The sequence below is a fragment of the Lepidochelys olivacea genome (genome assembly GCF_965140295.1).
Source record: "Lepidochelys olivacea isolate rLepOli2 genome assembly, chromosome: 1".
NCBI lineage: Eukaryota > Metazoa > Chordata > Testudines > Cheloniidae > Lepidochelys > Lepidochelys olivacea.
In genome coordinates this window covers 215,482,482-215,508,531 of record NC_140411.1, presented here as the reverse complement: position 1 = coordinate 215,508,531, position 26,050 = coordinate 215,482,482, and the positions used below count along the sequence as shown (strand labels likewise).

The 26,050-nt window shown below is 47.8% G+C and overlaps 1 long non-coding RNA gene across 1 annotated transcript; it reads right to left on the bottom strand.

Moving 5' to 3' along the window:
• Nucleotides 1-568: 568 nt before the first annotated feature.
• On the bottom strand, nucleotides 569-25,504 carry LOC311526883. The gene is made up of 3 exons (XR_014713182.1): nucleotides 24,936-25,504; nucleotides 24,104-24,193; nucleotides 569-745 (listed from the first exon to the last, which is right to left on the bottom strand). It is a non-coding gene; the product is annotated as an uncharacterized lncRNA (long non-coding RNA).
• Nucleotides 25,505-26,050: the final 546 nt, after the last annotated feature.

The following is a 26,050-nucleotide window of genomic DNA, read 5'->3' as shown; positions in this document are numbered from 1 at the left end:
GAGTGCAAATGAAGTTGTCACTGTTCCCTAGGGGAGGGCATGTGCCTGAGCTCTTCAAGTTTTCTTAGTTCCCTCTACTGTCCAGGTGGGAAGAGCTGCTCCTCTTAATCTGGCAGTGTCACACCGAAAGAGCAGGTGCTCTGGGCTGGGCTTAATACATTTATCAACACTGATACCTCTGGCCACGCCTATTTACCACACACAAGGGATGTGTAAATTGTATCCCCACCCCACCCTACCCTGCCCCTCCCCTCTCCCAGGCTCTGCAAACATCCCACAAATGCTTTCCTGTGCAGATACTGAGAGGGTCATGGGGATTCTGCAGCTCCTCTCTCTGCTAATGGGGCTGCTGGCCACTGCCCCCTCAGGTGAGACTGGGGCTCCCTGCAGTAGCCACCTGGGTGGGGTCAGGCTCTCTGGAGAAGTTCATCATCCTATGGGGCATTCCCCTTTGTCTTTCAGGTGCAGAGGGCAGATTAGTGGAGCAGTCACCCCCATATTTAATGGTGCGGTTGGGAGCATCAGAGTCAGTGTCCTGCACCTTGAAAGACACAACCTACCCCTGGATGAGCTGGTACCTGCAGGATGCCCAAGGCCAGATGCACTTCCTGGAATCTTTAAGAAGCAAAGGTGATACTGGTAACACATCCAGGATGGGAACATCCTATCAGACGAAACGGGTCAGTGATACAGAGCTCAGGCTGGAGATGAAGAATGTGACTCAGTCCCAGATCATCTACTGCACCTGCAGCAAAGAGCACAGTGAGAGAACAGAGCAGAGATGGTGACAAAAACCTTCCTTCATTCAGGGATATCTATCCCACTGGGGGAATTTAAGCCCAGCACCAGGAGTCTGAAACCAAGAGGCTCCGGGGGAACTGGTCAGTTATCCAGCAGGAGGGAGATGAGCTAACACCAATAGTGCAGAGACCCTTCAAGGGAGACCCCTTGTCAGTCAGGGAAACTGTTATCCTTCCCATCATACATCTCTCCCCACTGTACACACTGCTAACTCTCTCCCTCACAGGCTCCCCACAAACAGGACACACCTGCACTCCGGTTATGTGTGTTCTCTTCCTTTCCTACTCACTCTCATCAGCTGTGCCAGCCCGTCTCTAGAGGGAGCCATGATCACACACACACTAACCGGAGTACACTGAGCAGAGTCCTTTGCCTCCATTTCTCACCTTGTGGCAGAGCCATAACTTAAGCATTTTAACACCTGGGGCAAGCAAGCATATTTGCGCCCCCTATAGGCAACACATGGGGGATCATGCAGGGTCATGTGCACCCCTCAGATTTCTGCTTTCCATTTAGCACAGAGGTTTTCAAACTCTGGGGTCCGCCTTTCTAGGGGGACGTGCACCACAATTTGAAAACTGTTGCTGCCTGCCAGGAGCCAGGCAAAAACTGCTTCTGATAGATTTTTGCTACCTGTAGCAGCTACTGATATCTGTGGGTGTTCTCTTTTGCTACGTTGTCACAATTTGCTACCACTTTCCTTTATCATTGTTTCAGTGATAACAAATTGTGATGTATGGAATACAACAGCCACAATTTGCAACCTCTCACCTTCCCCATCCTCTGGTCCAGGAATAGCAAATTGTGACAGGACATCAACCATCCCATCAAATTTGCTACCACTAAATCAGAGGATGACAAAGGTAAGACGTAGCAGTTGTGATGGATGGTTGATACAGATCCATGGTGCACCGCACTCTGAATCAATACAAGCACTCCTGGTGAGTACACTCACCACAGACACAAGGAACCAAGTAGGCACATGCACAAGTGACATACTAACTGTGGCGACTGTATGCTGATATAACTTGACCTAACATAGATTTGTAGTGTAGATGTGGCCATAGGTATATGAATTATTTGGGAGAGGTAACAGCAAAACTATGAGGCTAGGCCAAGACTCATTCAGGGGTTTAGACTCCTACTTTTGTGGATCTGGGCCTCCTGTACCCTAAAGGCTCAGGAACAAAAGGGCTCCAAAAAAAAAAAAACCCTCAGTATCATTTATTTCTCTTTTTGACTGTCATGATTTGGGGTTGTATAACTCATTATTTTTGAATTCTTGTTGTCAAGCAATCTCGGGTTGTAGATGTGGTTTCATTATGTTGTGAAGGCCAAAACTATAACTGTATTGAAAATAGAATTAGATAAATTCCTGGAGGATAAGTCCATCAATTGACTATTAGCCAAGATGATCAGGAATGAAATCCCATGCTCTGGGTGTCCATGTCTCTAGCCTCCTACTGCCAGAAGCTGGGAGTTGGTGGCAGGATCACTCGATGACTGCCTGTTCTGTTCATTCCCTCTGAAGCACCTGGCACTGTCCACTGTCCAAAGACAGGATGCTGGACTTGATGGACCATTACTGACCCAGTATGGCCATTCAGTAAAAATTACAGTAGATTTTGCCTTTGAGGAGGATTTAATATGAGATAGTATACTGCCCTTAGTGAATATCTGGGAACCAAGTTCTCACAAGCTGTGACATGTGAAAAAGCACCAAGGGTTGGATTGAGAGGCAAAATAACAGTTGAGAAAGGCAATCCCTATTGGTGGATCAAATGAAAATGAAGATGTTTTGACACCAGGCCAGGAAATCAGTCAGACTGGAAGTCAACTTGTGCTATAAAAAGAAAAATTTAGAATAAAAAATTCCAAATTAAAAATCACTGTAAAAACATAGGAAGTGCTATAATAGAAACACAGATGTCATTGCTAAAACTACTAGCAACTGTGTACTTATAAATAGTTTCAATGATTATCTGCTATTAAAATATAAATTAAATAGCACAGTGACATCCATCTGCCCTACAATGTTGACAAAGATAAACGATGAAGTGCTCAGAGTAATAAGAGTTAAAAAAATCACATTTTAAAAAAGTAAACCATTAGAAGGAGCAAAACTATATTTAGAATGGATTATAAGAAAGGGAGTGCAATTCAGGGAATCACAGCAGCAGCAAAGACAAATTTGTGAACTGCTAAGAGACTTTATGCAGGCATATAAACTGATAAGGGAATCTTTTAAATACTCAAAATGTGTGACACATAATTTTTGGCGGGGGAGGGGGGGATATGTAAAATATTTCACTGAATCAAGTCTCCTGTAGGTTATATCAGATAGAGAAGAGATGCCTTGTGTTGTCATTGGGTTGCCTGTGCCTTTAAGAACAGAGCCCTGGGAAGAGGGTGCAGAGCATTCAGTCGGACCCAATCCTGCAGGAAGGGGGTGATGCTGCTGGGCCCGATTCTGTGCACCACCCCATTTTTCTGCCCCCCTTGGCTCTGTGCCCTGGGTGGCAGCCCCGCTCGCCCCGCGCTAGTTAAAGCCCTGCTCTGTGGTATGAAAGTCCAAAAAACAAATGTCTCTTTAACACACCACTCTCCTCTCCCTCCACTGCACCCCACTCACAGTTGCTGTCTTGGTCAGCAGAGACCCAGAGTTCAGCGGTAGATTCACATGAGTTCACCTCCCACCCAGGTGGGGAGGGGGGAAGAGATATTGACCAATGTCTTTGCTGCTGCTGCCGCTGAAAGTGGCTCACAGTTGCCGCTATTCAATCTGCTGACGTCATTCATAGTGCCACCATTCACTCCACTGTGCTGTGGTCTGCTCCGTTGCTGATGGCCCTGAGCCATCACCTTCTGCTGCCACCCACCTCTTTACTGCGACCTCTGTGAGTAGGTCTCTTGAGATTCCACCCAGCAATCAGTGATTTTAGCTCTCAGTGGGGGATTACTAGTGCAGGCTGGGTTGTCTCTTCCCCACTGTCCCACAGCAGATCTAAGCACTTAGACCTGATAATCAATGATTTCAGCTCTAGTGGTCACTTAACAAACCAAAAGACTCTCAATGGATCCTAATTAGCTCCATCTGGAGAGGAGCAGGTCAGATAGTGCCTGTGGCTCTTAGGCAAAGCCCACACTGCTAGACAGAAACACCTGTCCCCAATGTCTTTCTCTCTCCACTGGGCTCTGGCATCCAAACCTTAGCGAGTGCAGTTCAGTTGAGGGTGGGTGACCCCCTCAGTCAGGACAGGCTAAATACAGTTCTGCTTCCCTTTAGTCATAAAATAACAAAATTTCATTACCCCACCTTACTTTAGGCTGGCTGGCTGCTGACTGAATGTTGCTAGGTCCAGATTACACTTTTCCCTACAGAGCCCACTAACAGGACCAGGAAAACCTCCCAAAATTTAAAGTAATAACTTACTATTTTAAACACAGTTTTAAATAAAGCACAATTATAGAAATCATTGGTACATCCCCCAAGAGTCCCAGCTAATGCCAATATCTGCTGTGGTCTCATGTATGAAGCAATTAAGATCCAAGGAAAGGCTACCTGTTCCCTTTTGTCTGCTGCTCTTGTAGGGAATCATGTTCAATTTGGCCCAACCTACATGTCATTTAGGGGGGCATTGCCAAAATTAACTTTTTCCTAAAAAAAGTGAGCAATCCCCATGCACTCAACATGTCCCAGCTCTGCTACTTAAGGATAATCAAGTGTTCTCTTTTTTAGCTCAAACTTGAGCTCTTTTAAAAATGATCCCATCTGCTCTCCATGCTTTTACCATATATGCTTCATGCACATGATGGGATAATAGAGCTCCCATGTATACAGACTCCCTTGCGCCTGCAGTGCAGCACTGCCTGACAGAACAGGCTGGACAAGGTGGCATGGAGGAATGCAGGGGTGCCTGTGTGTGTGTGAGGGGGTGCGCACCCATAAACCTGCCACTGTTCTCGAGGGGAAGGATGTGCCTGAACTCCTCAAATTTTCTCAGTTCCCTTTACTGCCCAGGTGGACAGAGCTGCTCCCCTTAGTCTGGGGAATGTCACACAGATAGAGCAGATGATCTGGGCTTATGCATTTGTCAACACTGACACCTCTGGCCAAACCTATTCATTACAAACAAGGGACATGAGAGTCTCATCCCCGCCTCTCCCCTGGGCTCTGAAAACACCCCACATACACTTTCCTATGCAGATTCTGATGGAGACATGGAGCTGCTGCAGCTCCTCTCTCTGCTAATGGGGCTGCTGGCCACTGCCCTCTCAGGTGTGACTGGGAATCCCTGCTGCAGCCACCCAGGTGGGGTCAGGCTCCTTGAAGAGGTTCATCACTCCATGGGGTAACCCCATTTGTCTTTCAGGTGCAGAGGGCAGATTAGTGGAGCAGTCATCCCCATATTTAATGGTGCGGTTGGGAGCATCAGGGTCAGTGACCTGCACCTTGAAGGACACAACCTACCCCTGGATGAGTTGGTATCTGCAGGATGTCCAAAGCCAGCTGCACTTTCTGGTGCAATCAGGAATCAAGGGTGACCCTGAGGAAATATCCTTGATGGAAACATCCTACACGTCTGAGCGGGTCAGTAACACGGAGCTCAGGTTGGAGATAAAGAATGTGACTCAGTCCCAGACCATCTACTGCACCTGCAGCACAGGGCACAGTGAGAGAGCAGAGCGGAGATGGCCACAAAAACCTCCCCTGGTTCAGAGATGTCTCTTCCAATGGGGGAACCATAGCCCAGCACCAGGAGTCTGAAACCAAGAGGCTCTGGGGGGAACTGGTTAGTTATCCAGTGCGGGGCAGGGAGATGGGCTAAAATCAACAGTGCAGAGACCCCTCAAGGGAAACCCCCCTTGTCAGTCAGGGACACCGTTATTCTTCCTATCAGCAGCAGCCCCCATCACATGTCTCTCACCGCTGCACACGCTGCTAACAGTCTCCTTCATACGCACCCCTCCCCACAGGACACACCTGCACTCCTGTCATGTGTGTTCTCTCCTTTTCCTACTGACTCTCATCAGCTCTGCCAACCCATCACTAGGGGGAGCCATGATCACACACACGAACCTATGTGTTACACTGACACGCCCCAGGCTGCTCAGTGCCCTCTGCACATGTTGGATTATTTGCTCAGAGCTATAACCTTCAACCAGTTAGGTTTATTAAAATAAGACATGGTGTATTTTCTGGTTTCTTTGTCCTTCTTCCCAGAAAATAGACAGACAAACACCTGCACTCACACACATACACTGAGAGAAAAATAATACCATAGAAATCAGCTACAATATGAAAATCTAAATTAAATGCATATGAGGCCTGCACCAGAGTGATTGTAATTGTGTGTATTTACTGAGTGTCAGTCCCATATCTGTACCTAGGATCTGTGGCCTGCTATGTAGAGACACGTATCCTGTCCTGATGGTGTGTTCCTCATCATCCCTCAGGAGCAAATCTCATTCCCATGTTAGTGGCAGGAAAGCATCATCCAGTAGAAAGGGACCTGGACACCTGTCTCCAGGAGATTCTGAAACATCTCATCTGCTTTGAGACACGGGGGGAATGGAGTGAATCACCAAGCAGCAGGGACTTGTGGGTAAAATGCAGCCACCTGAGACTGTGAGACCCAAGAGTGAATCCCAGATGAGAGACTCCTAGTGCATGCCCTGTCTGTTCAGTCTACAGGGACATCAAATCTCAGCCAGGAATCTGCCACAAGAAAGGTGGCTGTCCTTTCTGTTTTCTGTCTTTTTCTGCTTCTCAGTGTTTCTCTCCCTCTTTCATCACTCTTTCCAATTTTTTTCTTTTCCTTCATTTAAACTTTCCCTTCTTTCCCTCTCTCTCTTCATGTTCTACTCTCGTTTGCTCCCTTATGATTTTGTCAGTTTTTGCCCATTTTTCTCCAGGGTTTGGCTCCCTCTATGTTAGGGTGACCAGATGTCCCGATTTTATAGGGACAGTCCTGATTTTTGGGTCTTTTTCTTATATAGGGTCCTATTGCCCCCCACCCCCGTAACCGATTTTTCACATTTGCTGTCTGGTCACCCTACTCGACGTGGAGCAGCTGCCCTTCCTCTGCAAGTGGGTGTACTGGTACCAGCAGTGGGGAGACAAGGAGCTGGAGGGACTCTTCTACTCTACCGTGAATGTATCCGGGACCAACTTCACAGCCAAGCCCATGACAGCTCTGAGGAGCAACAAAAACTGGGACCTAAAATGGACAAACCTTTCATGGTTGGACTCAGCTGTGTATTACTGCGCCTGCAGCACTGCACAGTGACATGGAGCCCAGAGACAGCCAGCAAAATCCCAGAGACAGAGGCAGGGGAGGAAGTAGAGGGAGCTGTCTTTGCCTAGGAATCAGAAGGCTATGGCAGGGCCAGGGTTCCCAGACATTTGGGATGTCTCCAAAGGGGCTGTAAACATTTCTAGGAGCTGCCATACCAGATCCCTGGCCCATTCACACCATTAGTCTCTGGGTTAGGAGGTTTCTCTTCATTGACCTCCTTTCTTTCCTGTCTCTCTGTCTCTGTACTTTTATATTTCCTCCCCCCTTTTCTTTCTTCCTTGAGACTTATTCCAAAATTCCGTCACTGAGCTCATTCCCATTAGTCCTGGTGATTCCTCACCTCCAGTCAAATCACACAGCCTTGTGTTTCTGGGCTTGCAGCCAAGCAGGACAGTGTGAGAGAGCTGCAGAGTGGTGGCACCAAAATAACTGGGGGAATGAGGGAGTCAGAGCAGCTCACCATCCCAGTCCCTGGCAGGTGCCCTTTCCTTCTGCTGAGTACCACTAGGGGCAGAGAGGGAGAAGAAGAGATCTGGCTGATGCTCCTTCGAATGCCATAATGAGGACACTGTCCATTGAACAAATCTCCAGTGTGACCAGCAGCAAATGAGGGTAGTGTCAGTGGGGGGACATTCTATACAAGGGAGAGCGAGTGTTGGTTCTGAGCTTGCAAATGTACCTTCACCTGGGGCTTCAGGAGACCCTGACACATCAGACTGTCAGTATCACAAGTGTGTAAACTCCATTATACAGAGTACAGAGAAGGGGCGCAAGATTGCATGATAAGAAGTAGATAGAGAGACATGATAAGTGTGGAAAATGGCTGGCTAAAGGCAATGCTGTCTGGCATTCCAATGGAGATAAAATCCCCTCATACTTAGGTTTAATCAGAGGTGTATGAGAAGAAATGCACAGGTGACTTGGGGATGAATGTGCACAAACACCATGGCTGTGTACCACATCTGAGAGAGCTGCCCAGACAGTATTATTTCTGCTGTAATAGTACATCCTTGTGAGCTCAGGAATGGTGTCTTTCCATTGGGGCACATGGTGCTGGAAATACAATGACCAGTTACAGACAATCAGAAACCCTGCAACCCTAGGCCACAGGAGTGTGGAGCAGCAGCTATAGTTGTGACAGGGTATGGGGTGTGGTTGGAGAATTCAAAGAGTCACCTTCACATAGCAATGCAGTATGTCATATTGCTGTGATCAGAGAGCTGACTGCTCCATCTAAGAGCAGGCCCTGGTCTGTGCTGTCAGGTGAAGGCAAAGTTGTAAGTGAAGGAACATATTTGTTTAGCACAAGTTTTTCTTGAGTTCATGTGGAGAACAAGAAAACAGGTTCCAGTTCAGCTCTGGCAGAGAGTAAAGCCATTCCTATCTGCTGACGATTCAGAACCTGTGTGAAATGAATGGGCTGAACTCAGTGGCACAAAAAGTGATGACTACACACGTTTGTGTGTACAGTGGGAGTATCGAGAGGAGAGTGTTACTATGAGGAGGACAGAAAAAACTGAATCTAAGTATGTCACTTACTGAATTGAAAAAAAAAGACACAAAATGCACCTACCCTTCAGAAATACATCCCACACTTACAAGTAATATCCCATGCACAGCGGCACAAGGGCCATATCTTCTGCTAATTACAATTCTCTCACTGTTCAATAATTCCCTTCCAGCTCAACTGTTGTGCCATTTAATATCCTCATTCTGCCTAGCCCCCCTTAGTACAACATTCTCTCTCATTCTTTCTTTCTCCTACCAAGGTTTTTTTCTTTTCTTCTCTCTCTCGGTCATACCATTTCCTGTCTCACATGTTTCTGCTCCCTGGTTGGCCAGTGGCTGGAAGTTCTGACTCAGGCTCAGGCTGTGTGTCTACGCAGCTGTCTCGGACAAATCCCCAGCCAGATGAGCAGGTACCCAATGGCTCTCCATTTGCTCTTTATTGTTGGCCTGTCTCCCTTGGGTAAGTGAAATCTTTTAAATTAAGCAAAAGCACATGAATGAGTCTATGGATCTGTTCATTTTTAGAGACAGTAGAGATGGGACAGACCATCTTTCCCATTTCCCCCATCCCTAGCCCTTGTGGGGTGGTTTCCAGTGTTATATTCTCCAACACTTTCGACAGTGAGATTATAAAGTGAAGGCAGCAATAAGACTTCGACCCCTTTCCATGCAGCGATCGCCCTCACCTTTGGGAATGTTTCCTGATCACGAGCCTGAAATTCCCCCATTTCTCCAATTTAATCCCATTAAACTCTCATCTCATTTTATTTCTGTTTCCTCACAGGATGGGCCGTCCATCAGCCCCCATACATGGTGATCAGTCAGGGACAGCCACTGACACTGAACTGCTCCCAAAAATCAACCAGTTACACCGGCATGTACTGGTATAAACAGGCCGTGGGGAAGGATGCAAGGCTGCAGCTGGTGTTGTTTTCTATAGAAAGCTTCGATGCAACTGTTGAGAAGCCATTTGAAGGTCACTTCCAGAGCAGTGGAACAAAAAACTATGTCCTGTTTCTGTCTGCAAAGAGAGCCCAGGTGCAAGACTCAGGCACATATTACTGTGCTAAGCAAGATCACACAGTGACTCAACTGCCAAAAGTGCTTAGCATAAACCTCCCTGCAAAGGGAAAGGACTTCCCTTCCCCCACACCCATGTACAGCCCTGCCTCCTGCATAAGATGCACTCCATCTTGCTCTAACACCTCCCACCCCTGTTCCTATGTATCCTCCTCTCCCTTTCCTATCTTCTCTTCTGCCTCTCTTCTCCTCTTTTTCTGAACCTTTCCTTTTTCCTTCTCCTCTCCTACTAAGGCTATGTCTACGCTATAGCTTATGTCAGCGTAACTTATGTCTCTCAAGGGGCTGAGTAAATCACCTCCCTGAGCAACATAAGTTAAATTGCCGTAAGTGCTGGCATGGACAACTGCTTTCTGAGACTAGAGCAGTTAAGCTGACAGGAGAGCTCTCTCCTGGTGGGCTTAGAAAGGCTACATTAAAGAGTTTACAGTGGCACAGGTGCACCGGTGAAGCTGGGCCACTGTAGACTCTCTAGTGTAGCCGTGGATGACAAAGTTGGGGATTTTTGTAGTGTTTTACATGAACAGTGTGTGTGTGTTCCATGTTTAACAAAGTGGTGGGAGAGGGTTTGTTGTTGCAGAGGACCAGCTGTGACCTTGCCTTGCAGCCAGGACCCACGGACGATGGCCTGGAGATGGGGTACCCTAAAAACTGGTGACCTGGTGACTAAGAGGCTCACCCCAGCTTGGCAGTCAGCTGGTTCTGGCCAATGGGAGCACAATGGGCTGAGGAGAGAGGACCCTGGTGACCTGACCAACCAGTTCCAGCAAGAGGGGAATAAACAATGAAAGAGAGAGGGCCCAAGCGACCGTTTACCTGGGAAGGAAGACAAACAGGGGAGGAACTGTTGGGGCCAGTAATATCGGATGCCCAGCAAGAAAGCGCAGGGTCCTTGGACTGGAGAGAGAGAGCAGGCAGAGCCCACCTGGATGAGGGGAGACTTAGATGTACTGTGCTGAGGGAGGCCAGCTCTGCGGGACCTGAGAGTTTCCTGTGCTGTGTTCAGATGCTCAATAAATCCTGAGAGTCATACCGGTGTAGAGAACAGGGTTGCATTGTTCCCTCTGGGAGTGGAGGCTCCAGGGGTCCAGAGTGAGTGGACTCCCTGAGGTGGCCCATGGTGAGAGACAGGCGTGCTAAGGCTCAGAGAGGTACAGTTCCAGGAGGTGGAGGGGCTTAACCCCAAAGAGAGAGTGGACCCCCAAGAAGGGCTGTCACACTGAAGGGGGTTCCCCGCAGGGACTGTCTGGGGCCACAAGTGGGCACAACATGTGAGTCCATAACCCCGTGCCCTAAATCTTTTTCTGTTCTTCCGGTTCTCACTCCTTCTCTCTCTTCACCCTCCCGGTGTTCTTTTCTCCTTCTTGTCTCTATCCCATACCCTCACTTTTCATTTCTTTTTCTTTCCCCCTTTACTCTCTCCTTCTCTCACACCTTCCCTTCTCCATTCTCCCTGTCACCTCATTTACTCCTCCCTCTCTTTCTCCTCCCTTCAATGGAATGAAATTGGGCAATGGGAACCATTTCAAGCTGGATGTAGGAGACATTTCCATTCCTCTGTGCTCTTCTGCCATCTCCCCTTCCGTTCCCTCACCTCACTTCCCCTCTTTTATCCCATTCCTCACTTCCCTTCCTTATTTCTACACCTCTCCTCTCTCATTCACCAGAATCTCTCCCCCTTTACAAATTAAGGGCCTGGTCTCAAGGCTGTTTCCCGGTGACATCTGTGAACCCCAAAGTCAGTTTTTCCATGGAGTACAACAATTCCAGCCCCAGGGACAGCACCACTGGCTTCTGCCTTGTAGGTGCCATAGTGCAGGAGACAACAGGGCCACAATATGACCCCCGGCCTGCCAGCCTGCTTGCTCAGAGACTCCTGCTTTCAATCCTCTCTCTCTTCATTATGGCCAATACTGAGCTGGGAACAAATATTTCAGATTAGAAAGCAGCATAATTTTCTAACAATGAGCTTGTTAGACTGTTGGATTGTGCCACTCCACCTTCAACAGCCAGCAGAGGTAGCTAGTACATGCCTTAGCAGCTCTGATATATTCCTCCCGGCAGGGGGCAGTGGTGTATAGACACACAAGCCAGGCCATGACCAGATGGGTTCTGCAGGGTTCAGTAATAAAAGTAACCCCCCGTACTCTCTGCTGATACTGTTGGGCTTATGGGGATCAAGAATAGGACAGGCGCTTTCACCCCGGGGCACAGGTTTGATTTCACACAGACTGGGAGTTACTGACTCTGGGGGCTATTCAGGGCCTTGGTCAGATTCCATGTGCAAGGCCCTGGGGGCCGCGTGCCAGGGAACTCTGTGTTTTACTATAAATCCACCTCTGCTCCTGAGGTCTCTTCCAACCCTAATTTTCTGTGATTCCATGATTCTATGAAGTGCTCAGGTGACTTGGGGATGAATGTGCACAAACACCACGGCTGTGTACCACGTCTGAGAGAGCTGCCCAGACAGTGTTATTTCTGCTGTAACAGTAGGTCCATGTGAGCTCAGGAATGGTGTCTTTCCATTGGGGCACATGGTGCTGGAAAGACAATGACCAGTTACAGAGAATCAAAAACCCTGCAACCTTAGGCCACAGGTGTGTGGAGCAGCAGCTATAGTTGTGACAGGGTATGGGGTGTGGTTGGAGAATTCAAAGAGTCACCTTCACATAGCAATGCAGTATGTCATATTGCTGTGATCAGAGAGCTGACTGCTCCATCTAAGAGCAGGCCCTGGTCTGTGCTGTCAGGTGAAGGTAAAGTTGTAAGTGAAGGAACATATTTGTTAAGCACAGGTTTTTCTCGTGTTCATGTGGAGAACAACACAATAGGTTCCAGTCCAGTCTGGCAGACAGTAAAGCCATTCCTATCTGTTGACGTTTCAGTACCTGTGTGAAATGAATGGGCTGAACTCAGTGGCACAAAAAGTGATGACCACACACGTTTGTGTGTACAGTGGGAGTATCGAGAGGAGCGTGTTACTCTGAAGAGGAGACAAAAAACTGAATCTAAGTATCTCACTGTTTGGTTCTAATGATGCCTCTTTTCTCCAGCTTTCAGTTCAATCACTGAATTGAAAAAAAAAAGACACAAAATGCACCTATCTTTCACCTTTCACCAAGGGTGGCCCTGAGGAAATATCCTTGATGGAAACATCCTACAGGTCTGAGTGGGTCTGTATCATGCAGCTCAGGCTGGAGATAAAGTAATATCCCACACACAGCTGCACAAGGGCCATATCTGCTGCTAATTACAATTTTCTCTCTGTTCAATAACTCCCTTCCAGCTCAACTGTTGTGCCATTTAATATCCTCATTCTGCCTAGCCCCCCTTAGTACAACATTCTCTCTCATTCTTTTTTCCTCCTTCTAGCCAGGTGGTTTTCTTTCTTCTCTCTCTCTCTCTCATATCATTTCCTGTCTCACATGTCTCTGCTCCCTGGTTGGCCAGTGGCTGGAAGTTCTGACTCAGGCTCAGGCTGTGTGTGTCTATGCAGCTGTCTTGGAAAGATGGCCAGCCAGATGAGCAGGTACTCAGTGGTTCCCCATTTGCTCTTTATTGTTGGCCTGTCTCCCTTGGGTAAGTGAAATCTTTTAAATTAAGCAAAAGCACATGAATGAGTCTATGGATCTGTTCATTTTTAGAGACAGTAGAGATGGGACAGACCATCTTTCCCATTTCCCCCATCCCTAGCCCCTGTGGGGTGGTTTCCAGTGTTATATTCTCCAACACTTTTGACAGTGAGATTATAAAGTGAAGGCAGCAATAAGGCTTCCATCCCTTTCCATGTGGCGATTGCCCTCACCTTCGGGAATGTTTCCTGATCACGAGCCTGAAATTCCCCATTTCTCCAATTTAATCCCATTAAACCCTCATCTCATTTAATTTCTGTTTCCTCACAGGATGGGCCGTCCGTCAGCCCCCATACATGGTGGTCAGTCAGGGACAGCCACTGACACTGAACTGCTCCCAAAAATCAACCAGTTTCAACTACATGTACTGGTACAAACAGGCTGTGGGGAAGGATGCAAGGCTGCAGCTGGTGCTGTTTTCTATAGAAGACTCTGGTGGAACAGTTGAGAAGCCATTTGAAAGTCACTTCCAGAGCAGTGGAACAAAAAACTATGTCCTGTCTCTGTCTGCAGAGAGAGCCCAGTTGCAAGACTCAGGCACATATTACTGTGCTAAGCAAGATCACACAGTGACTCAACTGCCAAAAGTGCTTAGCATAAACCTCCCTGCAAAGGGAAAGGACATCCCTTTCCCCACACCCGTGTACAGCCCTGCCTCCTGCATAAGATGCACTCCATCTTGCTCTAACACCTCCCACCCCTGTTCCCATGTATCCTCCTCTCCCTTCCGTAACTTCTCTTCTGCCTCTCTTCTCCTCTTTTTCTGAACCTTTCCTTTTTCCTTCTTCTCTCCTACTAAGGCTATGTCTACACTATAGCTTATGTCAGCGTAACTTATGTCTCTCAGGGGGCTGAGTAAATCACCTCCCTGAGCAACATAAGTTACACTGCCGTCAGTGCCAGCGTGGACAACTGCTTTCTGAGACTAGAGTAGTTAAACTGATGGGAGAGCTCTCTCCTGGTGGGCTAAGAGAGGCAACATTAGAGAGTTTAGAATGGCACAGGTGCATAGGTGCAGCTGGGCCACTGTAAACTCTCTAGTGTAGCCGTGGATGACGAAGTTGGGGATTTTTGTAGGGTTTTACATGAATAGTGTGTGCGTGCCTCAGTTTCCCTGTGTGCTGCATGTTTAACAAAGTGGTGGGAGAGGGTTTGTTGTTGCAGAGGACCAGCTGTGAGCTTGCCTAGCAGCCGGGACCCCGGACAACAGCCTGGAGATGGGGTAAACTAAAAACTGGTGACCTGGTGACTAAGAGGCTCACCCCAGTTTGGCCGTCAGCTGGTTTTGGCCAATGGGAGAACAATAGGCTGAGGAGAGAGGACCCTGGTGACCTGACCAAACAGTTCCAGCCAGAGGGGAACAAAGGATGAAAGAGAAGGGCCCCAGCGACCTGTTTACCTGGGATGGAAGACAAACAATAGGGGAGGAGCTGTTCGGGCGGTGATATCAGATGCCTAGCTACAAAGCGCTGGGTCCCTGCACTGGAGAGACAGAACAGGGAGAGACTACCTGGATGCAGGGGAGACTTAGATGTACTGTGCTGAGGGAGGCCAGGCCTGAGGGACCTGAGAATTTACTGTCCTGTGTTCAGATGCTCAGTAAATCCTCCTGTTTTATGCTGGCTGAGAATCGCAGCGGTCTAGAGAACAGGGTTGCACTGTTCCCTCTGGGAGTGGAGGCCCCAGAGGTCTAGAGCGAGTGAACTCCCTGAGGGGGCCCATGGTGAGAGACAGGCGTGCTAAGGCTCAGAGAGGTACGGTTCCAGGAGGTGGAGGAGCTAAACCGCAGAGAGAGAGTGGACCCCCGAGAAGGGCTGTCACACTGAAGTGGGTTCCCCCCAGGGACTGTCCAGGGCCAAGAGTGGGCACGACCTGTGAGTCCGTAACACTGTGCCCTAAATCTTTTCCCCTTCTTCCGGTCCTCACTACTTCTTCTCTCTCTTCACCCTCCCGGTGTTCTTTTTTCCTTATTGTCTCTATCCCATAAACTCACTTTTTATTACTTTCTCTCCCGCCCTTTTCTCTCCTCTCACACCTTCCATTCCCCATTCTCCCTGTCCCCTCATTCACTCCTCCCTCTCTTTCTCCTCCCTTCAGTGGAATAAAATTGGGCAATGGGAGCCATTTCAAGCTGGATGTAGGAGACCTTTCCATCCCTCTGTGCTCTTCTGCCTTCTCCCCTCCATTCCCTCACCTCACTTCCCCTCTTTTATCCCATTCTTCACTTACCCTCCTAATTTCTACACCTCTCCTCTCTCATTCCCCAGAATCTCTCCTGCTTTACAAATTAAGGGCCTGGTCTCAAGGGCTTGGTCCTGCTTTGAGCAAGGGGGTTGGACTAGATGACCTCCTGAGGTCCCTTCCAACCCTGATATTCTATGATTCTATGGCTGTTTCCCCGTGACATCTGTCCCCCCAAAATTAGTTTTTCCATGGAGTACAACAATTCCAGCCCCAGGGACAGCACCACTGGCTTCTGCCTTGTAGGTGCCATAGTGCAGGAGACAACAGGGCCACAATATGACCCCTGGCCTGCCAGCCTGCTTGCTCAGAGACTCCTGCTTTCAATCCTCTCTCTCTTCATTATGGCCAATACTGAGCTGGGAACAAATATTTCAGATTAGAAAGCAGCATAATTTTCTAACAATGAGCTTGTTAGACTGTTGGATTGTGCCACTCCACCTTCAACAGCCAGCAGAGGTAGCTAGTACATGCCTTAGCAGCTCTGATATATTCCTCCCGGCAGGGGGCAGTGGTGTATAGACACACAAGCCAGGCCATGACCAGATGGGTTCTGCAGGGTTCAGTAATAAAAATAACCCCCTGTACTCTCTGCTGATACTGTTGGGCTTATGGGGATCAAGAATAGGACAGGCGCTTTCACCCCGGGGCACAGGTTTGATTTCACACAGGCTGGGAGTTACTGACTCTGGGGGCTATTCAGGGCCTTGGTCAGATTCCATGTGCAAGGCCCTGGGGGCCGCGTGCCAGGGAACTCTGTGTTTTACTATAAATCCACCTCTGCTCCTGAGGTCTCTTCCAACCCTAATTTTCTGTGATTCCATGATTCTATGAAGTGCTCAGGTGACTTGGGGATGAATGTGCACAAACACCACGGCTGTGTACCACGTCTGAGAGAGCTGCCCAGACAGTGTTATTTCTGCTGTAACAGTAGGTCCATGTGAGCTCAGGAATGGTGTCTTTCCATTGGGGCACATGGTGCTGGAAAGACAATGACCAGTTACAGAGAATCAAAAACCCTGCAACCTTAGGCCACAGGTGTGTGGAGCAGCAGCTATAGTTGTGACAGGGTATGGGGTGTGGTTGGAGAATTCAAAGAGTCACCTTCACATAGCAATGCAGTATGTCATATTGCTGTGATCAGAGAGCTGACTGCTCCATCTAAGAGCAGGCCCTGGTCTGTGCTGTCAGGTGAAGGTAAAGTTGTAAGTGAAGGAACATATTTGTTAAGCACAGGTTTTTCTCGTGTTCATGTGGAGAACAACACAATAGGTTCCAGTCCAGTCTGGCAGACAGTAAAGCCATTCCTATCTGTTGACGTTTCAGTACCTGTGTGAAATGAATGGGCTGAACTCAGTGGCACAAAAAGTGATGACCACACACGTTTGTGTGTACAGTGGGAGTATCGAGAGGAGAGTGTTACTCTGAAGAGGAGACAAAAAACTGAATCTAAGTATCTCACTGTTTGGTTCTAATGATGCCTCTTTTCTCCAGCTTTCAGTTCACTCACTAAACTGAAAAAAAAAAAGCACCTATCTTTCACCTTTCACTGAGGAAATATCCTTGATGGAAACATCCTACAGGTCTGAGTGAGTCAGTATCATGGAGCTCACGTTGGAGATAAAGTAATATCCCACACACAGCTGCACAAGGGCCATATCTGCTGCTAATTACAATTCTCTCACTGTTCAAAAGCTCCCTTTCAGCTCAACTGTTGTGCCATTTAATATCCTCATTCTGTCTTGCCCCCCTCAGTACAACATTCTCTCATTCTTTTTTCCTCCTTCTAGCCAGGTGTTTTTTTCTTCTTCTCTCTCTCTCTCTCTCTCTCTCTCTCTCTCTGTCATACCATTTCCTGTCTCACACGTGTCTGCTCCCTGGTTGGCCAGTGGCTGGAAGTTCTGACTCAGGCTCAGGCTGTGAGCATCTATGCAGCTGTCTCGGAAAGATGGCCAGCCAGATGAGCAGGTACCCAATGGTTCCCCATTTGCTCTTTATTGTTGGCCTGTCTCCCTTGGGTAAGTGAAATCTTTTAAATTAAGCAAAAGCACATGAATGAGTCTATGGATCTGTTCATTTTTAGAGACAGTAGAGATGGGACAGACCATCTTTCCCATTTCCCCCATCCCTAGCCCCTGTGGGGTGGTTTCCAGTGTTATATTCTCCAACACTTTTGACAGTGAGATTATAAAGTGAGGGCAGCAATAAGGCTTCCATCCCTTTCCATGCGGCGATTGCCCTCACCTTTGGGAATGTTTCCTGATCACGAGCCTGAAATTCCCCCATTTCTCCAATTTAATCCCATTAAACCCTCATCTCATTTAATTTCTGTTTCCTCACAGGATGGGCCATCCAGCAGCTCCCATACATGGTGGTCAGTCAGGGACAGCCACTGACACTGAACTGCTCCCAAATATCAACCAGTTACACCAACATGTACTGGTACAAACAGGCCGTGGGGAAGGACGCAAGGCTACAGCTGGTGTTGTTTTCTATGGAAGACTTTGGTGGAACTGTTGAGAAGCCATTTGAAGGTCACTTCGAGAGCAATGGGACAAAAAACCATGTCCTGTCTCTGTCTGCAGAGAGAGCCCAGGTGCAAGACTCAGGCACATATTACTGTGCTAAGCAAGATCACACAGTGACTCAACTGCCGAAAGTGCTTAGCATAAACCTCCCTGCAAAGGGAAAGGACTTCCCTTCCCCCACACCCATGTACAGCCCTGCCTCCTGCATAAGATGCACTCCATCTTGCTCTAACACCTCCCACCCCTGTTCCTATGTATCCTCCTCTCCCTTTCCTATCTTCTCTTTTGCCTCTCTTCTCCTCTTTTTCTGAACCTTTCCTCTTTTCGTCTTCTCTCCTACTAAGGCTATGTCTACACTATAGCTTATGTCAGCGTAACTTATGTCTCTCAGGGGGCTGAGTAAATCACCTCCCTGAGGAACATAAGTTACACTGCCATCAGTGCTGGTGTGGACGACTGCTTTCTGAAACTAGAGCAGTTAAGCTGAAGGAAGAGCTCTCTCCTGGTGGGCTTAGAGAGGCTACATTAGAGACCTTACAGTGGAACAGATGCATCTGTGCAACTGTGCTGCTGTAAGCTCTGTCGTGTAGCTGTGTGTGACAAAGTTGTGGATCTTTGTAGTGTTTTACATAAATAGCATGTGTGTGCCACAGTTTCCCTGCGTGCTGCATGTTTTACAAAGTGGTGGGAGAGGGTTTGTTGTTGCAGAGGACCAGCTGTGACCTCGCCTAGCAGCCGAGACCCACAGACAATGGCCTGGAGATGGGGTAAACTAAAAACTGGTGACCTGGTGACTAAGAGGTCCTCTCCAGCTTGGCCATCAGCTGGTTCTGGCCTGTGGGAGGAAAATGGGCTGAGGAGAGAGAACCCCGGTGACCTGACCAACCAGTTCCAGCCAGAGGATAACAAAGGACTGATTGGAGAGGGCCCGAGCCACCTGTTTACCTGGGACGGAAGACAAAGGAGTGGGGAGGAGCTGTTGGGGGGAGTATGATCAGCTGGAAAGAGCAGGGTCCCCTGAATGGAGAGAGAGGGAGCAGGAAGAGCCCACCTGGATGCAGGGGAGACTTAGATGTACTGTGCTGAGGGAGGCCAGGCCTGAGGGAACTGAGAATTTCTGTGCTGTGTTCAGATGCTCAATAAACCGTCCTGTTTTACGCTGGCTAGAGTTGCTCTGGTTTAGAGAACAGGGTTCCATTATTCCCTCAGGGAGTGGAGAGCCCAGGGGTCTAGAGCGAGTGAGCTCCCTGAGGTGGCACATGGCGAGAGAGAGGCATGCTAAGGCTCAGAGAGGTGCGGTTTCAGGAGGTGGAAGGGCTTAACCCCCAAGGGAGAGTGCACCCCCGAGAAGGGCTCTCACAATGAAGGGGGTTCCCCCCAGGGACCGTATGGGGCCAAGAGTGGGAACAACCTGTGAGTCCGTGACACCGTGCCCTAAATCTTCTTTTGTTCTTCTGGTCCTCTCTCCTTCTCTCTCTTCACCCTCCAGGTGTTCTTTTCTCCTTCTTGTCTCAATCCCATAACCTCACTTTTCATTTCTTTCTCTTTCTCCCTTTTTCACTCCTCTTCTCTCACACCTTCCCTTCCCCATTCTCCCTGTCCCCTCATTCACTCCTCCCTCTCTTTCTCCTCCCTTCAGTGGAATAAAATTGGGCAATGGGAGCCATTTCAAGCTGGATGTAGGAGACCTTTCCATCCCTCTGTGCTCTTCTGCCTTCTCCCCTCCATTCCCTCACCTCACTTCCCCTCTTTTATCCCATTCCTCACTTCCCCTCCTGATTTCTACACCTCTCCTCTCTCATTCACCAGAATCTCTCCCCCTTTACAAATTAAGGGCCTGGTCTCAAGGCTGTTTCCCGGCAACATCTGTGAACCCCAAAATTAGTTTTTCCCTGGAGTACAACAATTCCAGCCCCAGGGACAGCACCACTGACTTCTGCCTTGCAGTGAGCCATAGTGCAGAAGACAACAGGGCCACAATATGACCCCTGGCCTGCCAGCCCGCTTTGTCAGAGACTCCTCCTTTCAATCCTCTCTCTCTTCATTATGGCCAATACTGAGCTGGGGACATGTATTTCAGATTGGAAAGCAGCATAATTTTCTAACAATGACCTTGTTAGACTGTTGGATTGTGCCACTCCACCATTAACAGCCAGCAGAGGAAGCTAGTACATGCTTTAGCAGCTCTGACATACTCCTCCCAGCAGGGGGCAGTGGTGTATATACTCAAAAGCCAGGCCATGACCAGATGGATTCTGCAGGGTTCAGTGACAACAATAACCCCCCGTACTCTCTGCTGATACTGTACGGCTTATGGGAACCAAGAATAGGACATGCAGCCTTTCACCCCAGTTTATAGGACTGATTTCACCCAGGCTGGGAGTTACTGACTCTGAGGCTATTCTGGACTTTGGTCATATCCCATGTGTTGGTTTCTGAGTGCAGTGCAATGAATCACTCTCTAAAAAATTGTGTTATTTCTGATCCAGGCTTGGTGATGGACACAAAGAGCCCTAGAAACAGAGACACACAAGGCACTCTGCTTTCACTTGACTGGCTGTACTTCTGTAGACTTGATTTGACTTCAATGGGGTTACTCCTCACTTACATTGGGGACAGTGAGAACAGAATAAGACCTAAAGAGAGAGAAAACCAGAAACATGCAGAGAGAGACACAAATGGAAACCCAAATGGGTGGGGCTGGAGGATTTGTAGCCCTCTTGGCAGCTGGAGATCACTTGTAGAGTGTATTAGCCCATCCCTTTCACTCCCCCTAAGGGACAGAGATGGTAACTCACATCATAGAGAAAACAGAACTAGGAGACACTACTGCAGGGATGTGGAGACATCTCCTCCCTGTACTGCTCATCTGGGTCCCAGGTATGGGCCGAGAAACACAAGGAATGGGGTTAAGGTAAAGAGGGGCAGAGTCCCATGTCCAGGGCACACACTCTCTTCTCTGAGACTGAGGGTGGAGGGGATGTCTGCTCCCCACATTTTATCTGCTCTGAGACCCTGGGAGGAATAGAGAGCATAACTAAGGAGTGGGGGAACTAAAGCAAGTTGGGACACCCTTAGCATAGCTCCTACTGATTCAGTGTATGAGAGCCTGAATTCCCAGACAGGACTGGCTCAAGGCAGATCCATTTGTTTGCTCACAGAAGTCACTGTTTTTATTTCCTTCCCATTTTCTCTGCTCGTCATTCCCTCTGGGTTTCCCTTCATTCTTTTCTCACTTGTTCTCTCTTTCTCTCCTCTCACTCTCTGCATGGTTCTGTCACGTAGTTTCCCATTTCCTTCCAGGTGTGGGTTCAGCGTATGTGGAGCAGCTGCCCTTCCTTACTGGGAGCCAAGGACACTCCCTAGTTCTGCAGTGTACACTCAAACAGTCCAGAAGGAGTGTAAGGATCATCAGGAACCGCCACACCAGATCAGTGACCATGTTGCACACTTGAGATGTAATTGGCTCTTTTAATAGCAATGGGAGTTTTGCCCTAATGGGACCAGGATTTCACTGTTGGTCTCTTGAAATTGGACATTGATCATTATTGAGAACACTTTTCTGTCTTCCTTAACATTTTCTTCCATTTCTTTCTGATTCTCTCTCACTAGTTCCTTTGCTCCATCTCTCTCACTTTCCATTTATTTCTCTTCATTTTTTCTTTTTCTTTAAATTAAACCCTCAAATCCAGTTGCTGACCCCAGCTCTCACCCTGTGGTTTGGTCTCACTGTGTCTCTGGGGACTGTTCTGACCTGAATGTAATGCCTTATTCACATGATTGCTGAGCCATGGATGTCTAAGCAGGGGAATATGGAGTAAGAGCAGAGAGGTGGTATTAGCAATGCTGTATACAGAGATGAGACCATTAGTGGAATTACCTGCTTAATCTGGTGCCCACAATTCAACAAGTATGATGATAAATTGGTGAGGGTTCAGAGAAGAGCCACGAGAATGATTAAAGAATTAGAAAACCTGCTTTATAATGATAGGCCCAAGTAGCTAAATGTTAACAAAAGAAGGTTAAGTGGTGAATTGATTATATTCTATAAGTACCTATAATGGGGAAAATATTTGATAATGATTGTGACGGTGTCCCCCTAAGGCCTTATGGAAATATGCTTATGAATATATATGACATAACTGGAATATATTTTATGCTACATGCACAATGTAACATATCTCTGTAAAGGTTATGATCTACTGAAGCTATTAATCCTATATGTATCCATGTATCATTTTGTATTCGAAATTAGGAATATTGGCTGTGTACTGACTTGATTTTTAAGTAACCTTTGTGAAGCATTTGGTCAGTTTCTTGAGAAAGGAATTTTCAAATTAAGTGCCCAATCAAGAAGCACTTAATGAATAGTGGATCTTGGAAGGCTCCAATCCACATAAGAAGTCTACCTGAGGATGTTCAAGAAAGCATGTGAACCATGGCTGCTACCTGTAAGTTCTGAGTCATGAATGGACATGTGACTTGCCCAGGTGACTCCAAAAGTCTATCTTGTAGCTGGACTTCTACACAGGGGGAGGGAGGGGTATCAACCCACAAGAGAAAGTCTATTTAAACCCTGGGGAGACACCTCCATTTTGTTTTCAGCCGGCTCAATAGATAGCCTCTCCACCCCCAAGGATACCTGAGAGAAACTGAAACAAAGGACAGTAACTACACGGGGTGTGAGTGATTGCTGGACCCAGACTAGAAGGAGACTAGTCTGTAAAAGGAAGCTTACTGGAATTTCTCTAAGAGTGAGGTTTCTATCTGTATTCAGTTCTCTTAGACATAGACTTGCAGGTTCTATTTTGTTTTGCTTGTTAATTCACTTTGTTCTGTCTGTTACTACTTGGAACCACTTAAATCCTACCTTCTGTATTTAATAACATCACTTTTTACTTATTAATTAATGGGAGTATGTATTAATACATGGGGGAGGGGCAAACAACTGTGCATATCTCTCTATCAACGTTATAGAGGGCGAACAATTTATGAGTTCACCCTGTATAAGCTTTATACAGGATAAAACAGATTTATTTGGGGTTTGGACCCCATTGGGAGTTGGGCATCTGAGTGTTAAACACAGGAACACCTCTTAAATTGCTTTCAGTTAAGTCTGCAGCTTTGAGGCATGTGGTTCAGACCCTGGGTCTGTGTTGGAGCAGACTGGCGTGTCTGGCTCAGCAAGACAGGGTGCTGGAGTCCCAAGCTGGCAGGGAAAGCAGGGGCAGAAGTAGTTTTGGTACATCAGTTGGCAGCCCCAAGGGGGTTTCAGTGATCCAACCTGTAACAATGGTCTCTTCAATCTAGCAGAGATAGGCATAACCTGATCCAGTGGCTGGAAGTTGAAGTTACATAAACTCTGACTGGAATTAAGGCATACATTTTTAACAGTGAAAGTAATTAACCCTTGGAACAATTTACCAGGGGCCATGGTGGATTCTTCAGTGCAGCACTGCAAGACAGGACAGACTGGACAAGGTGCATTGGTGTACTGTGTTCACATGAAATTCTCACTGTATTCTGGGAGACGGCATGCGCCTGAGTTCCTCAAGGTTTAGCAATTCCTTCTACTGTCCAGGGGGCAGAGCAGTTCCTCTCAGTATGGGAGTGTCACACACAAACAACAGACACACTGAGCTAGCACATTTATCAATAGTGTTACCTCTGGCCATGCCTATTTACTACTACACTCGTCCTCTCCCCTCCCCCAGGATCTGCAACCCCCTTCCTCCCAGATACCTCCCAGTGCAGATGCTGAAGGGGCCGTGGAGTTGCTACAGCTCCTTTCTCTGCAAATGGGGCTGTTGGCCACTGCCCTCCTAGGTAAGGTCAGGGCTCCTTGCAGTAGCCATCCTGTAGGATCAGGTTCCCTGGGGAGGTTTCTCACCTATTGGTTGTGACCCCTTTGTCTTCCAGGTGCAAAGGGCAGATTAGTGGAGCAGTCACCCCCCTATTTCATGGTGAGCCCAGAAGTGTCTCAGTGACCTGCACCTTGAAGGACATGACCTACCTTTGGATGAGCTGGTACTGGCAGGTTGCCCATGCCCAAGCTCAGGTTGGAGATGCAGAATGTGACTCAGTCGCAGACCATCTACTGCACCTGCAGTAAGGGCACACTGAGAGATTAGAGTGGAGATGGTGACAAAAACCTCCCCTAGTTCAGACATGGGGGAACCACAGCCCAGCACCCAGAGTCTGAAACAAAGAGGCTGCAGGGGAACTGATTAGTTATCCAGCAGGAAGGAGATGCAATAACACCAACTGTGCAGAGACTCGTCAAGGGAGACCCTTTCTCAATGACAGGGGCACTGTTATCATTTACATCAATAGCAGCCCACTCTGAACATGCTGCTAACTCTCTCCTTTAGGTCCCCTCAGGGGTGCTGGAACAGTTTGTATAGTGGGGGTGCTGAAAGCCTCTGAACCAAACTTTAAACCCTGTATATGATGGAAACCACTTCAATTCAGGAGGTGCAGCAGCACGCCCAGTTCCAGCACCTATGGTTCCCCACACACAGGACACACCTGCCCTCTGGTTATGTGTGCTCTATTCTGTTTCCCACACACTTTCATGCACAAACTGGTGTGTTACACTGACACTCTACAGATTGCTCAGTGCTCTCCACACATGAGGGGTAATATGCTCAGAGCTGTAACCTTAAACCTGCAAGCGTTTTAATTTAGAAACTGTGTTTTTTCTGGTTTCTTTTTCTTGTTCAGGGAAGAGCCAGACATACACCTGCACTCACACAGATACATACAGAGAGAGAGATAACATCACAATGAACTGCTGTAGGGAAATGTAATTTAAATAACACATATATTATCCACCCTGTTCAAACCTAAGATCTGTGGCGTGCTATGTAAATTCAAGTGTCCTCTCCTCTGATGCTGTCTTCCCCATCATCATTCCTCAGGAGGAATTCCCATTCCTGTGTTAATGTCAGGAAGGTGTCATCCAGGAGAAGGAGGCACAGACACCAGTGTCAAGGCCATTCATGAAACTGGCCAGGAAGAAAGCACAGTAAGGGTCAGTGTGAGAAACTGGTAAGTCTCTCCTGTGAAATGACACCATAGAGTTTCCCATCCCACTGAGAAGTGTATTTGCTCTTCCCTCTCACTTCCCTTGAGGCAGAGAGAGAGAAAAAACAGAGCATAGAGGAGCCAGAGAGGGGAAACCTGCCACCATGTGCGGACATCTCCTGCTCTCAGCACTGCTCCTGTGGGCCCCAGGTACTGTCTGAGTGACCATGGGGATGGGGTGGGGCAGGCAGGCCCAGAATCCCAAGCTGAGAAAGCACACTCTCATCACCGAGACTGATGTATGAGAGGATCTCTGGAGACCATGTCTCATCAGTTTTGAGTCTCTCAGATGGACAGAGACAACCAGTGAGGATCAAGGAGTTGTGGGTAAAAATGTCTCCACCTGAGATTGTTGAATCTTGAACAATTGAGTAATTCCCAGATGTAAAAAGAAAAGGAGTACTTGTGGCACCTTAAAGACTAACAGATTGAAAGACCTTCAGTGCATGTTGTGTCAGTTCAGTTAATAAGGAAGCGAGATCTCAACCCAAAATATCATCCGATGACTCCAGTGTTTTGCAGAGGGAAGGTGACTGTCCTGTTTTATTTTTTCTCTCTTTATCTCCACTTCTCAATTTTTCATTACCGCTTTCTCTCCTTTACCCTTTCCTTCCTTCCTTCCTGTTGCTCTCTCTCTCTCTCTTTCATCTCAAGTTTTGCCCTGAGTTGGCACCAACTGGTTCTTTCATGGGGTATGTCTACACTGCAAAAAAAAAAAAAAACCCTCATGGCAGCAAGTCTCAGAGTTGGTGGCAACTGACTTGGGCTCATAGGGCTTGTGCTACAGGGATAAAAATAGCAGTGTAGATGTTCAGGCTCCAGCTGGATTTTGGAGTCCAGGTTCCAGCCTGAGCGGGAACATCTACATCTAGGA